Raw genomic sequence first — 17,363 nt, forward strand, 5'->3', positions numbered from 1 at the left:
TTGAAAATGTTTATTGTATTTTATTAAAACTAGCTTCAATGTTTTATATTTTTAATAATATTTTTTATGTAATTAAAATGTGTTTGGTTTGTAATCATTATTTGAAAAGATGTATTAAAAATTACAAATAATCACAAAGATATATATGTGTACATTAAAAATATTAAAGTAACAATACAATAATCAAATAATGAAACCAATTTTTGTAAACACCTAGGGGTCTATTTGGGTGTCAGGCGAGTCGCGCCGTCTGGCCGGCTGTAGTCACCACCGGCCCGGCGGGGGCGATCCGCCGCCATCCACGCATGAATGACCCCCCACCATATTAGGATGGCTTGCGTGGATGGCGGCGGTTGAAAAGCGGAAGACCAAGACTGTTCACCGTGGGGGCTCCATACAATCTAATGTCATGGACCGATACACTCATCCTAAGGGATCCCCCGGTGGAACGGGTAAGCCCCCGGCGGACAAGGGAGACGACCCTACGGCAGACGAAGATCCGACTCTGCACGATATTATGGGCGCCATTGCGAGTATGCAGGCCTTAATTGGTGCGCAGTATGACACCTTGGCGCACAAACTGGATACAGTGGCGATCGATGTCACCTTGATCAGGGCGGATTTGGCCAAGACGAAGGAAAAAGTTAAGTCCCTGGATTTGAAGACCTCTAGCCTCACGACGGATGTCTCCGATCTACAAACGGAGGTCCGTGATCTACGGTCCTCTAATGACTCCTTCTCCCGTCGTTTGGAAGATTTTGAAAGTCGTTCTAGGCGGAACAACGTCCGTATTGTGGGTGTCCCTGAGAATTCGGACAATTTAAATGTCGATCTCATCGTGGAGGACCTCATCGTCAATCATCTTGCACCCAAAGGCCTGAGTAAATTCTTTGCTGTGGAGCGGGCGCACAGAGTGCCGGGTGGTTAACCTAAGCTGGGTGCCACCCCGCGGCCCATAATCGCCAGGATATTTTATTTCCGTGATCGGGATGCTATCCTGCAGGCGTCGCGTCTGGGTGGCCCCACGAAATTCGAGAATACGACGGTGAGTTTCTATCCCGATTTCACTCAGTTGGTACAGAAGCAAAGACTGGGGTTCCAGGGAGTGAAGAGACGTTTGAGAGACAGGGACATGAAATACGCAATGCTATTTCCAGCCCGGCTACGTGTGGAATATGGAGATCGGACATTCTTCTTCGATCGCCCTGAGGCTGCAAGTGACTGGCTCGATACACTGCCCGGGCAGCGGGAACACCCTGAACATTCTGGTGGAGCAGAGGTTGGACTGATGGACCAGGAATAGTAATATGTTTTGGGTCCGCTTGACTGCATATAGATCTCTCGGCATGGTTGGCAGATCCTTTAACTTGCTTTAATTAAGGTGGTCCTCCAGGGGTGGCGGAGGGAGTGAGTCTCTTCCTCCTCTGGGGTTTCTTTCCATAGATTAGTTATTTGCTAGGGCGACAGGCACACTGCAAGTTGGGCGGGCCTTCGAGTCTAATGCAAGGGTGCAGGGTGGGGGGGTCTTGTTTCAGGGGTTGGTTCTGGGGGTGAGGGGGGAAGTGGTTATTGTTTGATTCCTTTCAAGGCACTATATTGATGGACTTCTGGACTTGGCTGTTGCGACTAATGTGGGGTGGATGCTGGGACTACGTTTGGGATGGGGGGTAGGGGGCTAAAACTGCTATGTTGGAAAGTTAACGGGTTGGGGGACAGGATAAAACGTGGCGTGGTGTTACAACTCTTGAAACGTCTTTCCCCTGATGTTGTGCTGTTGCAAGAAACGCATTTGATGGGCAATACATGCCAGGCTATGAATCATAGGGGCTACCGTCTCCTGGCGCACTCTGGCTTCACCACTGGCTCTAGGGGAGTGGGTATCTTGGTCAGAGTCTCCCTCCCCCTTGAGATAGATGCTGTCGTCCTTGACGACAGGGGGCGATATGCTGCCCTTACTGGACGGTGGGAGGGGAAAGTCGTCACTCTGCTCTCCGTTTATGTCCCGCCTGGCCTTCAGACGCCGACCTTTGCCGACCTGGGGAGGGTGATACTGGGGCTCCCGGAGGGAATCCTTGTGGTGGGTGGTGATTTTAACTCTGTGGTCTCCAGAAATGTCGATCGCTACCCGCCCAGGGACCTTGGGAGGTCCCAGTCTTGGCTGGGTGGTTTCCTCGACACTCTGGGACTAATAGATTGCTGGAGGCTGCTCCACCCTGGCCAATTACAATACACCTTCCACTCTGGTGCCCATGGAAGTCTCTTGAGGCTTGATTATATCCTGATGCCCACAACACAGGCCCCACTTGTTAGGGAGATCAGACAGCTGGCTAGGGGTATCTCAGATCACTCCCCCTTATGGCTCATAATGGAAGCGGGACCGGGAACAGAGGGTAGAGTAGCCCCGATTAACCCTTGGTATCTCCGCGACCCCAAGATCCGTACGAAACTGATAAAATCACTTGACCATTATTTTGTGGAGAATGTGGGGTCGGTGTCATCGTCTGTCTCGCTATGGGAAGCCTATAAGATGGTCATCCGCGGCCACACCTTATCGTTAATTAATAACGCTAAGAAACGTAAGTGCGAGGCAGTGGTCCGACTTGAAACTGAGATATCAGACATAGAAAGAGAGCTGGAATCTGATGTTACCCAGGACAGGTTGCACCTTCTCAGCCTCAAACAAACTGACTATAGAGCGTTGGTCACTGATGCCGCCAAGGTGATGAGTAGAGAGCAGCAAGGCCGTTTGTATGATGTGGGTGATAAGGCCGGAAAGTTGATAGCTTGGTTGGACAAGAAAGAGAGGGCTAGTCGTGTGGTTCCTTTGATTGTGAAGGATGATGGAGTGAGAGTGACCGACCCGGTTGAGATTGTGGAATGTTTTTCTGAGTATTTTCACACCGTGTACTCCCCAGTGTCCGACAGACCGGAACAGGATTCGCATCTGCTTTTGAGAGACATTGCTTTGCCCTGCTTGTTGGATTTGGATAGGGAACTGATGGACGCGACACTTTTTGTCGAGGAGGTCGCGTCCGCAATCCGCTCTGTGAGATCGGGAAAGACCACGGGTCCGAATGGTCTTCCCATCGAACTCTATAAGCTGCGCCCAGATAAAATAGCGCCATATCTCCACTCGATGTTTTTAGAATCGCTAGATGCGGGTACCCTTCCCCCCCCGATCAAAGGCTTGCGTCTATCGTCGTGATTCACAAGGAAGGGAAACAGCGGGATTGCTGCGCGTCGTACAGGCCCATCTCGCTCTTAAACGCTGAGCCTAAGAGCCTCGCAAAAGTGCTTGCTAATCGTTTAACCTCTGTTGTCTGTGACCTGATCCATCCGGATCAGTCCGGATTCATTCCGCACCGGAACACGGCGCTGAACCTTCAGCGTTTGTATGGCGCCCTTGCCAGAGCGTCCTCGCTGCGTGAACCGGCCATCTTGGCTTCTTTGGACGCCACAATGGCGTTTGATACGCTGGAATGGCCATACCTCTGGGCTGTCCTTGCCAAGTTTGGCTTTGGCCCGGTTTTCATCAGCTGGGTGAAACTACTATATCAAGACCCCTTGGCTCAGGTAGTTGTTAATGGTCGTGTTTCTGGCTCCTTTTCTCTCGGAAGGGGTACTCGCCAGGGGTGCCCGTTGTCTCCGCTTCTTTTTGCCCTTGCTTTGGAGCCTTTGGCGGCTTGGCTGCGCTGGGAGCCGTCAATGAAGGGTATACGCTGGACCCCCGATTTCGAGGACCGGATATCGCTTTATGCTGACGACATCCTGTTATACCTCACGTCGCCTCGGAAGTCGCTAGTAGTACTATTCGATGTCTTGACTTCCTTCGGTAACAATTCTGGCCTTGTGATCAATTGGTCTAAGTCCTATGTGTACGTTCTCTCGGGAAACTCTCCTATCTTGCCGCGTGGGTGCCCAATACAGGTGATGCACGCGGGTTTCAAATACTTGGGGGTGTTTATCACCTTAGATCCTGTGGTTCGCTATGAACGTAACCTGCTGCCCCCGCTTCAGCGCTTGCGATCTGATGTTGTGGCATGGCGTAAACTTCTGCTGTCCCCGCTTGGACGTGCGGCTTTATTTAAGATGATGTCTCTGCCCCGATTTTTGTATGCCCTTCAGAATACTTGCGATACCATCCCGGCCAGCTACTTTCGGGAGATTGAAGCTTACAGAGACACCTGATATGGGGTGGACGGTCTCGTATAGCACCCGCCAAGTTGACACTTCCTTGGTACGACGGTGGAATCGCTCTCCCGGATATTAAGCGCTACTACTGGGCCTCCCAACTGGGGGCGATTAATCACAGCACGTACGATCCCGCGTCGAACCCCGAGTTTGAAATGGATAAATGGTTGCTGCCTGGTGGTGACCACAACAGGGCGCTTTATGCAAAATCCGCAGGGAAACAGCTCACTGGCCCTACTAAAATAGCGGGCGCAAGTCTGGCATCGTGCGAACGATGCCATGGGATGGAAGAATAGACTTACACGCGCCACTCCGCTTTATGCTTCCGAGAGGCTGGGCTCCCTATGGAAGACGAAAGGCTTTGATAAATGGGACGTGATTGGCATATGCAGGGTGAATGATGTGTGGACTAAGGGTAGGATCAAAACCTTCGACGAGTTAAGATTGGAGTATGACCTGAGTGACAGGGAGTTTTTTAGATATGCTCAGATTCGACATGCGCTGATGGCGGTTTTCCCTCTGGGTACTATTGTCCCGGAGGCGTCACCACTCGAGGACCGGGTCCTGGATGGGCACGTTCCAGACAGTACGATTTCGCTTATTTATAAGAAGTTGATAGACGACAGGACCGACCTTTTACAGCGCCTCAGGGAAGCTTGGACTGGCGATGGTTTGGAGTTAGATGACGAGGACTGGCAGCAAGCCATATCCCCGCCGAAGGAGGTTGCAATTCTGGCCCGCCTTAGGTTTGTGCAGCTTAAGATTCTCCACAGGATCTATGTTACCGGTCCGCGCTTGGTCAGTATGGGTTATGCTTCGGATGGGCTGTGCAGGCGTGGATGCGGACTTCCGGGCACTTTTCTTCACATACTCTGGGAGTGCCCGGCGGTTGTTAGTTTCTGGAATCAAGTAATGCAGTAATGGAAGAAGTCACGGGTGTCGTGTTGTTGCCTGAAGCCAGACGATGCTTGTTGAATGTGTGGGAACCGAATGACTATGATTTGAAAAAGACTCAGTGGGTGACCCTAGGCAATATGATCGCTAAGAGGGATATCGCCCAGTTGTGGGGCTCTCAGAAGCCACCCACAGTTCTGGCGTGGAAGGAGAACATGGACTGGTGTATGTTCAGGGAGAAAACCGTGTATGTGGCCCGTGGCAAGCCCCACAAGTGGGGTAAGATTTGGGGTCAATGGAACTCCTACCGGGGAGACATATGTACGCCCCCTTTGCACAATTGGTGGCGGACCCTCCCACCCCTTGACCCGACATTCCTGCTATCATGTTGCTTCGATTGTCTCTGAACTCGCTGTATCCCTCAATCCTCCCATCCTGCAATGTCAGTAATTGTATTATGATCGCATGCTTTCCTCCCCGCAGGACGCTTCGCCATTCGATTGCTTGTATTGCCTTGATTATTTCTTTTTTGTTTACGTTGTTAAAAGTTTCAATAAAAAGAAATTAAAAAAAAAAAGAAATTACCAATGTTATTCTATGGAAGGAAATTTAATTTGCAGGTAAAGTATGTTCACGTTACTTTGGTAATCCAGTACTGGACTCCTAGGTTCAGCACTGGGACCTCTATTTAAAACAGTTAAGTAATTACGTTTTGGTAGTTGGTATGATTTTTAAAGAATATTTGTAGGTTGCAGAAATCGACACTTACAAGAAATTTCACAGAAAAACAGTCAATGGATTCCTATGGAAGAAAATTCAATTTGCAGGTAAGGTATCTTCACGTTACTTTTGTAATCAAGTACTGGACTCCTAGGTTCAGCACTGGGACCTCTATCTAAAACAGGTAAGTAATTACGTTTTGGTTGTTGGTACGATTTTTAAAGAATATTTGTAGGTTGCAGAAATCGACACTTACAAGAAATTTCACAGAAAAACAGTCAATGGTTTCCTATGGAAGAAAATTCAGATTTTCCACAGTCCAGTGAGTAGAAAATCATAATTTTATTAAAGACACCGAGTCTGATATTATGCATATTTCTTTAATTGCCAGTTCTCAGCAGCAACACCAAACAATGTAAAGAATTTAGAACTAAAGTTTAACATTCCAAACTTAATAAAATCCTGTGAGAGGCGGCCATATTCCTTCTTGAAGCTGCAAACAAGTCCAAAAGTTCAAACCATGTCAAAGTGTAAAACAGTAATAAACTCCAAATAAACAAAGTAGTCTCCATTGTAGATCACTTCTTGTTGTCGCCATCCGAAAAAGTCAAAAACAATATTAAAGGGTGGGAAAATAAACAGGGAGGGATAATATCAGCCTCCGTGTCTTTAATAAAATTATGATTTTCTACCCAACGGACTGTGGAAAATCTGAATTTTATGGCAAGGCACGGAGGCCAATATTATGCATGTTCAAAGCCTTGCCATAATATTCTATACCGGACAGTCCACAGGTTTAAAATAACATTTCTTAAACACAGATTCATTACACCTATCAGCCTCAGATAAAATGGCAGATAAACGACCTCACAGAAATATGGCTTTAGAAGCCATAGCCCCTCTTACAGAATGAGCACCAAAGATAGATAGATCAATCCCAGCTCTAGACATGACGTCCTTGACCAAACGAGCTAAGGTAGGAGGGGAGACGGCCTTGTGAGGGTGTCTGAACGAAATAATTAGCTGAGTTTCAGAGGCATTCCTTAGACATACAGTCCTCCTTTCATATTCACGTATGCATCTCACCACACACAATTTTCTACAATCATCAAAATTAGGAAATAAAATTGTCCTAGACATAGTTTTGGTTCTCCCGGAAATGGTGAAACAAACACCCTCAGGTTGGAATCTGCGTCCTGTAATCTCCAAAGCTTTCACATCAGAAACTCTCCAGAAGGAAATCAAACATAACGACGTAACTAATTTGAAAGACAAATCCTTCAGATCTAAAAACTCATTTTATCTCCAAGACAAAAGCTCTTTCAAAACAATATCCACATCCCAAAGGGAAGAGTACTTTGGTCCAGGAGGAGCCTTAATCCTTACACTCCTCAGAAGCCTTCTTACCACGTCGTGCTGACCGACAGGGAAGCTATCCACTAAATCATGACCTGAAGTAATAGCTGATCTAGCAATATTAATGGTACTATAAGATTTACCCCCATGGAAAACATCAGAAAGGTAGTTAGCTACCTCAACCAGAGGAGCTGATACGGGATCCAGGGTCCTCGAAATACACCAACAAATCCACTTTCTCCAGGCTGGCCGGTAGGCCTTTAATGTCCCTGGTGCCCACGAGTCCTTGATGAGTTTAGAAGCCTGTTAAGATAAGCCTGACATTTGCCAAGTACTCCCGAAATCAACCATGCCATTAGAGTTAAATGACCTTGAAGAACCACATCGTGAAAATCTCCTGAGGCATTGGTTAGCAAGTCCGGGAGATCCAGCAGAAGTACTGGGTCGGCAATCAACACCTCCATAACATACGGAGAGCAGACTTGAGATGTCCAGAATGGGGTAATTAGAACTATTTTTGCCTTGTCTCTCTTGACCTTCAACAGGACCCTCTGAATTAGAGAGAAGGGGGGAAACACATAACAACGACATTCGTCCCAAGATTGCATTAGTGCATCCACTGCCTCTGCAGTTGGGTCTGGCCTCCAACTGAAAAACCTGGGAACCTGTGCATTTACACGGTTGGCAAAGAGATCCAACATGAAAGGACCCCATTTCCTGTTCAAAGAGAGAAAGATTTGACTGTTCAGTCTCCAATCGCTGAAATCTTTCAGCTGATGAGAGTTCCAATCCGCGACAGAGTTGCTCACCCCCGGTAAGTACTGAGCCAGAAGCATAATATTCCTGCTCAGACAGAAATGCCAAAATTCTTTTGCGAGGTCCACTAGGACCTTTGAATAGGGACCCCCTGATTTGTTCACATATCTGACTGCAGACATTTTCAGGAGCACACAACATTTGACTTGGTCCTTTGTGAAGCTCTTTACCGCAAATGAACCTGCCAACAACTCAAGGCAGTGCTTAAGGAGCAACACCTCGCACGCCACCCCTGAAGGCTGGCGTCTGATTCTATAATCATATCTGGGGACGGGCCGAATATCGCTTGCCCATTATAGGTCTTGAGATTTTCCAACCACCAAGCTAGCTCTTCCCGGGCCTCTGAGTCTAATTGCACCATGTGGGAATAGCTCACCCCTTTGTTCAGATACAGGGTTCTTAACCTCTGCATTGCGCGGTAATGGAGAGGAGCTGCGAAGACCGCTTGAATAGAGGCCGTAAGGAGGCCCATAACTCTTGCTACTTGTCTCAACACGACCCAGTCTCTCGTTAGTAATTTGCGCACTTCCCTGCGAATCTTCCTGACCTTCTCCATCGGTAACTTCAAGACACAATCCAAGGTCGAGATCTGAAAACCAGAAAAACGGTCTCTTGACTGGGAACCAGACAAGATTTCTTCCTGTTCACTATGAAGTCCAAGTCTTCTATAACCCTGACTGCTAATGTGGTATCTTCTAGAGCCTTAGCCTCGGATTCTGACATTATGAGAATGTCGTCCAGATAAATGGTCAGTCTTATCCCCCTTGAGCGTAACCAGGCTGCAATTGGACGCATTACTTTGGTAAAGCACCAAGGGGCAGATGTTAGACCAAAGGGGAGGCTCTTGAACCTCCACATGGTACCTTTCCATTGGAACTTCAAAAGCTCTCTCTGATGCAGGCAAACAGGGATAATCAAGTAAGCATCTTTCAGGCCCAGGCGAGTTAGCCAATCTCCTTCCCTCAAAATGTCTCTCAACTGTGAATACCTTCCATTTTGAAATGGTTGTATTCCACCCATTCAATCACATCTTTCAGATTTATCACAGGCCTCATTGCCTTGTCCTTTTTTTCCACTAAGAAAAGGTTGCTTACGAAACCAGTGTAAGAATTGTCTGCCTATTCTATGGCGCCTTTCTTTTCTAACTCTTCCACATCTTGTGACACCAAGATCTCTTGATCCTTTGCAAATCGAATTAGAGGAGGTCTCCTTACCTGTATTGGGTTAGCAACTACATCTATTACATAGCCAGTAACCGTCTGCAAAACCCAAGGGTCTGACGTGATTTTCTTCCACCTGTCTAGAAACAAAGCAAGCCTGCCGCCGACCTTTGGAAGGGTAAATGAAGGGTATTTTAGCAAACATACCTTGGAATATGCCTCTTCTTTCACCTCTATCCCGTCCTCTTCCACCTCTCTGTCTCTGAGGGAAGAAGCCTTGGGAATAGGATCCCGATTGGAATCCTGACCTGAATCCACCTCTGGAGAAGGAGCCTCTGGAGATGCCAATACCACGGCCGGGGAATCAGCCCCGTATCCTCCCGGCTGAATCAAAAACCCTTCTGATGTCTTTTTGGACCTTTTGGATCGCATTAATGGCCCCTGCGTATTTGGCCATCTCTTTAACAAATTCTTCCCCGAAAAGCATACCAGCAGCTTTTTGGCCTATTCTTTACAGGCTAGCTTGGCTAGTTTCGGGTCTATTTTCATTAGAAAACTTTTTCTCCTCTCAACACACAAGGAGGCATTGGCATTGCCTAATAGGCAAATGGCCCTCTGGCTCCACTGTCGTAGGTCCCCAGAATTAATTATGCCATTCTGTAGATATGCCTCTTCGCAAAGATCAAAAATCTTAGTTAAGGGATCAAATACATCCAAGAGGCGGTCTTGGCACCCCTTGAGCCCTTTATCGAGCCCCCTTCTAGGATCTCTGCCCATCTTATTAAGGAAGGTCAGCATTTTCGAGTCGAGTTCAGGAGTAAGCCCAACTTTGTTGGCCACGGAGGGCCTGGGACACTTAGATCTCATTTTGGTCCTGACCTCCTTGGGCATTTCCCTCCTTATCCAAAACATATTGAGCAACATGTTTTATGGGCTCCCATTGAGGGGAGAGAGGGTGTTGGATGGAGTTTGGGTCGAACATCTGTTCCCCTAACGGGTCTAAAACGTGATCGGAGGTATCATCTGCCTCTCTCTTAAACCTTTTGCCCTTAACCTCCTCTTCCTCCTCCGAGGATTCAAAGTCATCAGAACATGAAATGAGGATGTCGCCACTGCTAGAAGATTCATCGCAAACGATCACTTTGCGATCACCCTCTATGGCCTTCATAGCCTGTCCATTACTCTCCTTACGAGAGGGTTTTTTCTTTATCTTTCATTATAAAGGCCTCATTACCCTGACCTTCTCAATCAGTGGTCAGGTGTCTCTTCTTTCGAGTGGCCTTCACAGCACTAAGAGAGGCTACTGGACCAACCGTGCCTCCTTCTACCGAACAAAGCTGCCTTGGCCAGTCTTATCCCTTGTAAATCTTTCCTCCATCCTTTCAATGCAGTCATCAAGCTTCTTACCAAGCTGAGAGGCCAGTGCTAAGACCGCTTTGTCAACAGACTCTTTAATTCTGAGATCAACAGAGTCCCCACAGGGAGTTACCTGGTCCATTCTCAGAGTTTCAGGGAATAATAGAGGGTAAAAACAGTAAGGAAGTACAGACTATGAATGAGTCTTGAGAGTGAGCCAAATGAGATAATTCTAGGGCAACATATAATAAATCACAAGGGCTAATCCAAGCAGAAGAGGAGACAGAACGGAGGGTAAATAAATTATTCAAGTAAGGGAGAAAAACCGCTGTAAAAATTCTTGAAATATTCAAGAAAAAGAGAAAATAGTGGCAAAATTAGTCAAACAGCCTAATAGATCGAGATCGCAAAGACCGATGTCTGTTACCTGAAAGGGAAACTGTCAACCGGCTCTTTTGCGTGTCCCAAAGATGGCCGCCAGAAATCCCTTCGATCAGAGCAAGAAAGACCGATCCAAGATGGCGGCCGGGTCACGTGACGTGAGTACGGTGGCTCCGAGGTGTCAATAAAGCGTAAATAGCATTGGAATGATCTCACATCGAAGAGCCAAAGGAGGAACCCTATTTGAACGTAAGCGGCGAAAAGGCATCAGTTGATGCAGCGCGTGAGGTGATAGCGCGGGGCAGAAGGTAAAACAAGTTCCGCTAGAAACCAGAGGGACATGAGGGAGCAGGTTGGTGCGAGATGCGAGCCTGTTCGCATAGGGGCGAAGGGTCGGCAACGCGCCAGAAACGGGGATAGACAGCACCCATAGCAGAGCGGGTGAAGGCCGAGAGCGGTGAAGAAGTAGGGAGTCAAAAGGCTTGGGGAGTATGTCAGGAAAGGTCGGAAAGGGTTCAGAAGGACAATAAATATTTAGATAAAATCCCAAAGCAGACAACATCCAGGGAAAAGGACATAAAGAAAGAACAATGTGCCAAACCAATCCAAGCACCGCTAAAGTACACTCAACACATTCAAATATCAAAACATAGCGCTTAATAGTACACTCAATACATTCAAATTTAAAAAAATAGCGCTTAATACTCTCAATCATGCATTAAAATGATAAATAGAGATAAAATAGCAGATCAACTTATCTGGGCTGTGAGCAGCAACAAAGAAGGAATATGGCCGCCTCTCAAAGGATTTTATTAAGTTTGTAATGTTAAAGTTTAGTTCTAAATTCTTTACATTGTTTGGTGTTGCTGCTGTAAGCTGGCAATTAAAGAAATATGCATAATATTGGCCTCCATCTTTGCCATAAAATTCAGGTTACTGGTAAGTACGGTTAAAATTACTTTTCTGGGTTGGTGCTGGGCTAAAAGGTGCAGCACTGATGTCTCTCCTGATAACAGGTGAGTAAATCAGAATTTGTTGTTCGGCTGATTTTAGGTGAATATTTTAAAGTTCCAAAACTCCACACTTAGAAGAATTTCCAAGTGAAATCAGTCAATGTTAGCATATGGCAGAAAAGTGAGTTATCGACTTTTAGGTAAGTACTCGACTGGCAGAGTTAAGGTTCTGCACATAGACTCAGGGGTCTCCCAGGGTCAGGCGGGTACAGTTGGTACATCCTCAGTGGAACAGGGGCAGCCGGGTGCAGAGGTAGTTAGGCCCAATGTTATCCAATGAGAGGCAGGGGCCTTCGGTTGGTGGCTGCTGGCTAGCAGGCCACGCTGCTGTGGGAGCTGGGCTCCTGGTCACTTGCTCAGGGCAAATGGGGAAGTAGGATAGGACAAAGGTTGCACTGCCAGGGGCACACAGGTGGCTGGGTGCAGGGTGCTTTTGAGCCATCGGGCGCTCTATGTTATTCAATAGAGATCTTGAAAAGGGAACAAAGGCTGCAGGCTCGGGCCGGAGGATCTTCTGGAATGACCAACACTTCGAGTGGTAAGTTGGGATCTTTAGAGGGTAGGTAGGCACCCCGAGGTTGGGCACAGGAGGCCGGGGGGCGCCGGGTGCAGGGGTGTCTTTGGACGTCGGGAAATCTTATCCTCTGCTGGTCGCCGTTGGAGGGGTCCCTGGTTCTGAGTCTGCAGGCGTCCTCTGGGTCATCGAGGAGGGTCCTTGGACACTGGATTCAAGGTCAGAATCACGGCGGGGACGTCCTCAGGGTCTTTATCCACTCGGGCACAGGCCGGGTGCAGAGTGGGCTGGATTCACCTGTCCTGGCTGGCACCAGGGGTGTTGCTGGTTGAGCAGAGCCACTGCTCGTGGGAGTCCCAGTCTCTAAGGGGGTCAAGGCAGGCAAGTCCTCCGAGGTTCTTGAGGTTGCTGTCCGCAGGAGACGCCGGGATTTAGCAGGAGCAGGTTCAAGGATCGACAGGCCTGTAGGGATGGGGCCAAGTCAGTTGGTGTAGTCCTCTTGTTAGCATCTGCACGGCAGGTCTCCTTATTCTTGGTTTTCTTTCTTGTTTCAAAATCGGGATCTGAGGAAGGATGGTTCAGGGGCCCCTAAATACTACATTTAGGGGTGTTACAGGTAGGGGAAGGGCAGGGACCAGTTTTGGGGTGAGTACACCCCCTATCCTGCTCCTCTCCTGGGGAGGGGGGCAGGAGCCTATCTCTAATTGGGCAGGGCTCCCCATCCTCAAGAGGGCTGGAGCCCGGAGTTGTACTTCACCTCGCCTCTCCCATCTGAGGGGTGGAGTTGGCACGGGCTGGCACACCCCCTTTCCTCACGTAGATTTTCCCGCCAGTCTTCCCGCCACAGTGGGGGTTAGAACCGGTGGGGGCCAGATGCTGAGTACAGCAAGTGGTCTGGAGAAGCTCACAAAGGCGGTATGCCTTTGAAGCTTCCCCCTGCCCATCCTGGGGAGGAGGCCTAGCACCTCGCCCAGGATGTGCATTGTTGCAGGCCCAGGAGAGCGGGGGCTCTCCACCCAAGGGTCCAGCAACATGTCTGCTGTGTGGCAGCTTAGGCAGCCTCTCAGACCAGACGTGGATTGTAGGTTAGGTTTCAGGGGCATCTCTAAGATGCCCTCTGTAGTTCATTTAACATTAAATCCCACACTGGCATCAGTGTGGGTTTAATGTGCTGAGAAGTTTGATATCAAACTTGTCATTCTTCAGGGTAGACATTATGGTGCTGTGGAGTTCGTAATGACAACCTCCCAGCACCATACACTCTTAATGGCATCACTGCACTTACAGTGCCCAGGAATGGCCCTGGGTACGGTAGGGTACAGGGCTCATGCACCTGGGCCCACACACCTCTGGCATAGGGCACCCAGCTAGAGGGGTGACTGATGTATGGCAGGATAGTGGGGCTGTGGGCATGGCACACAGGGATGTGTGCCATGTCAACTCTTTATTTAGTTCTGCACCAGGCCACTCAGTCTGCAAAGGCAGTGTGTGGGTGTCAGGGTGCAGGGCCCCTAAGGGTGACACAATAAGTGCTGCAGCCCTTAGGGGTCTTCTCTGATCACAATGCCCTGGGTACCATTTACATGGCTGACATGGGGTCAGAGATGCCAATTGGGTTTCAGCGTCAATACAGTTTTAGGTAAGGAACACAGGCCCTTGGCTCCTAGGGCACACTCAGTCAAAGCACATCAGCGATTCAGCAAAAAGTGGGGGCATACCAATGCAAGAAAGATGGCACTCTCTCATATATATATATGTGTGATCAAGGGCTTCAGGGACCGAAACGCGTCATGGCGGACGGAGTGATGCACTTGACTGAATTAAGCAAATTTACCTAACTGGGTCCGGTTCGTTATTTTGCAGCAAGCTGTCAGAAAAAACGGAGTTCCTGTAATATATATATATATATATATATATATATATATCTCCAAAGATGCCCCGTAATTGAAGACGCACTCACAGTAGATGTGTTCAGCATGAACTTTTAATTTCCAAAACCGGCATTTTTCATCCCAATACATCTTGTGGCCTGACGCGTTTCAGAGCAGCTTGCTCCTTTCTCAAAGGCATGCTGGCAGTTCACGAATGCTTCACACACCCTCTCTTTCCCTCTGCATTTTGAATAGTTCATTACCCTCAGGTGGGTTTGCCCTCAGGTGGGTTTCTCTGTTGATTTGCGCTGGTGCTGCATGCTGGGATTTGAAGTATGTGCAAAATAATTCTTACCCTCCAGTGGGTTCCGCCTTTGAGAAAGGAGCAAGCTGCTCTGAAACGCGTCAGGCCACAAGATTTATTGGGATGAAAAATGCCGGTTTTGGAAATTAAAAGTTCATGCTGAACACATCTACTGTGAGTGCGTCTTCAATTACGGGGCATCTTTGGAGATAGTTTACACGGCAGCCAGGCTGTGGAAGACTGCACCTCCATCAAAAGAAATATGGGGCTGAGGCTTTGAACTTTTCATTGCGCAAGGAAGCACAGTGGATGTTTTGAAAAACAAACCGGATTTGATTCCTGAGGCCCATTGGAGGGCTAAAACACTTATTTTAATATGCTGTCATTGAGGCAGAAATCACGGAACCCACTGGAGGGTAAGAATTATTTTGCACATACTTCAAATCCCAGCATGCAGCACCAGCGCAAATCAACAGAGAAACCCACCTGAGGGCAAACCCACCTGAGGGTAATGAACTATTCAAAATGCAGAGGGAAAGAGAGGGTGTGTGAAGCATTCGTGAACTGCCAAGCATGCCTTTGAGAAAGGAGCAAGCTGCTCTGAAACGCGTCAGGCCACAAGATTTATTGGGATGAAAAATGCCGGTTTTGGAAATTAAAAGTTCATGCTGAACACATCTACTGTGAGTGCGTCTTCAATTACGGGGCATCTTTGGAGATATATATATATATATATATATATATAACAGCCAGTCTTTCTCCAGGTAAGGACAAAAGCGCGAGACAGCTCCGGGATAAACTTCAACTGACTTTTATTAATTACCAGCGCTCTGTGTACAGCAACCTTGAAACGCAGGGCATACGCGTTTCGCTTAATAGCTTCCTCAGTGCCCATTTCAAAGGTTCAAACAATGTCCTGGGGGTCTGCTGGTATTTAGGTTGTTATTGCGGCCACTCCCAGTCAGGTGCTTACTTGTGTCTCCTCCACCTCAGGAGCTGCAGGACATCTATATATATATATATATATTCATTGAAAAAACCATTGGTTTCACACACGTTATAGTTAGGAATTAGCATTTAAAAAACTACGCAAATTCATTGAAAAAACCATAGGTTTCCCACGTTATAGTTAGCTGAACAATTCTCTCATACAAAACCTTTGAAATTCCTTCGTTATAGTTAGGTCAGCTAACTATAACTTGCGCGCCCGCAATGCACTGCTGATGACTTCACATATTACATCACTCATGACATGGTCAGTGACATCACTCATGACATCACTGATGACATCTCAAATGACATCCCTGATGACATCATCCAGTGAATGTGTGTCTTTCTGAAAAATATTTTTTTTTATATATGTATATCTAAAGGTCGATGGAAGAATAAATGGGTAAATAAGTGTCTAAATGGATGTTTTTTTTGTAAAATGTATTGTATAACTGACTTATTAAGTATATCTTAGTGAATAGGTGTACTAGTGAGTAATCTTTAAATATTTAAATATCTGTATCAGTGTCTCACTTTGTATATAAGTGGCTGCATGGGTTGGTGAGTAGCTACATGAGTGTGCATATGGGTTATTAGTTGTTTTTTTGAGTACCAAAATGAGTGTTTGTACAGTTCGGTGGGGAGTATTACTTAGCGCACAGATGCATGAATGACTGACTCACTGTTTGTATGTGTTTTGAAGACAGTATGTGTGCAGGACTGCATGGGTGGATGAGTGTGTGTATTACTGGGTGAATGTAAATGTAAATGTATTGCAATTTATATAGCGCACGTATCACCCGAAGGCATCAAGGCGCTTGCCTTGGGAACCCGTCCTAGTATTCCCCTGTGAGATAACCCCAGCAGGGTATCCACAAGGTGAAAGCCAGGCATCCCGCCGCGAGGGGCCGTGGTGGAGATTAAGCAAGCTATTGCCCAGAGTCGCAGAGTGTGAACCTGTGAGTCGAGTAGGCACCGGAACGAGAATTATCAAGTCTGTGGAATTTTGAGCCCAAGACCTGCCGAGGAGGGGAATTGAACCCTGGTCCAGGACTGATCTCAGCTTCCGATTCTGCCGCCTCTAACCCCTGAGCCGCACTTCTCCACTGACTTTCTACACTGACTTTCTCATTAGTGTCGTTATGAGTAACTACATGTTTTAAACTAGTATATGTGAGTATTGAAGTATATAAGTGAGTATATCTGAGAGCGAGAGATTCTAAGTCTTCCTGTAAAAATAAGTATGTGTTTCTATAAGTGATTGTTTAAGAGAGTAAGTATGTCTACGATTCTGTAGAAGTTAGTGTAGTGGTGGGTGTATAGCTGTATATGCAAGTAAATGGATATATGATAGTTTATTTGCATGTGTGAGTATGTGTGTGAGTAACTCTATAGATGAGTGTCGGTGTATAACAGGATATATAGGTGTATGAGTACATATGATGAGTGAGTACATGTATGAGTGACTATATAGAACTGTTGGTGAATGAGTGGATGTGTATGTAGATTTTGGGATTACTCAATAGATTGTTCTAACTGGAATTGGTATCTCCATTTTTTGAAAATTTTAGTTTCTATTTTTGATCGTGTGTATCAAAGGTTATATTACAGTAGGAGGAAGTCTGCCACAAGCATGATGTCATCAGGGATGTCATTTGAGATGTCATCAGTGATGTCACTGACCATGTCATGAGTGATGTAATATGTGACGTCATCAGCAGTGCATTGTGGGCGCGCAAGTTATAATTAGCTGAGCTAACTATAACAAAGGAATTTCAAAGGTTTTGTAAGAGAGAA

This window comes from Lissotriton helveticus, chromosome 4_1, assembly GCF_964261635.1.
Source record: "Lissotriton helveticus chromosome 4_1, aLisHel1.1, whole genome shotgun sequence".
NCBI lineage: Eukaryota > Metazoa > Chordata > Amphibia > Caudata > Salamandridae > Lissotriton > Lissotriton helveticus.